Source organism: Propithecus coquereli, unplaced genomic scaffold (assembly GCF_000956105.1).
Source record: "Propithecus coquereli isolate 6110/MARCELLA unplaced genomic scaffold, Pcoq_1.0 Scaffold40, whole genome shotgun sequence".
NCBI classification, from domain to species: Eukaryota; Metazoa; Chordata; class Mammalia; order Primates; family Indriidae; genus Propithecus; species Propithecus coquereli.
The window spans coordinates 5,689,536-5,690,369 of NW_012149730.1; positions in this window are offsets into that span (position 1 = coordinate 5,689,536).

Sequence of the window (834 nt, forward strand, 5' to 3'; positions counted from 1 at the left end):
AAATGGTTACATAGGACCAGTTTATTATTAAACAAAATAAAACAATAAAATTACCTGACAAAAAGTAATTTCGTAGGCGTTGTAGGCCTTTGAGGTGGAAAGCAGTAAATGTTGCCTTAGATTTTTACATGATAGTTTATTCTGAGGATGAACATATCTGTGCTACATTTAAAGTGGGTTGGAAAAGGAAGCATTGTTAAATAAAAAAAGAAAGCATTTTGTGTTGGCAAGGTATTATGTTGCTAAGATAACCTTTTACGTCATGATGGATGTAAAGAGTTCATTCATTCAGGAAATGTTTATTGACTCCCTCTTATATGTGTGGCACTGTTTAGGTTTTGACTGAAAGAGCGTAAGGAGCGTAAGTGTGGAGCTTACATTCTCAAGTTGTTGCTGTGTTAAAAACATGTGTAATAGTTGTTGGAGGAAGTCTGATGGTTCAGTTTTGTATTTCCTATTGCTTAGGAACAACAAAAAGCAGATAGTCATACTGTAGAATATTTAGACAACATACGTGAAAACTACAAAAAGGGCTTGTATGTTTGGAAATGTTTGGCTGTCTAAACAAACCTTTTTAACCACTGTAAGTGAAAGTAACATATATGTTATATATTTTGTTCCTAAAAATAATGCTATGTTTCCTTTTCACAGTTATCAGTGGCTAATAATCGGCTGGTGAGGATGATGGGTGTGGCAAAACTGACCCAACTCCGTGTACTAAATTTGCCTCATAACAGCATTGGCTATGTGGAAGGACTAAAGGAACTAGTACATTTGGAATGGCTGAATTTGGCAGGAAATAATCTTAAGGTGAATGGTGGTTTGTTTGGCTTT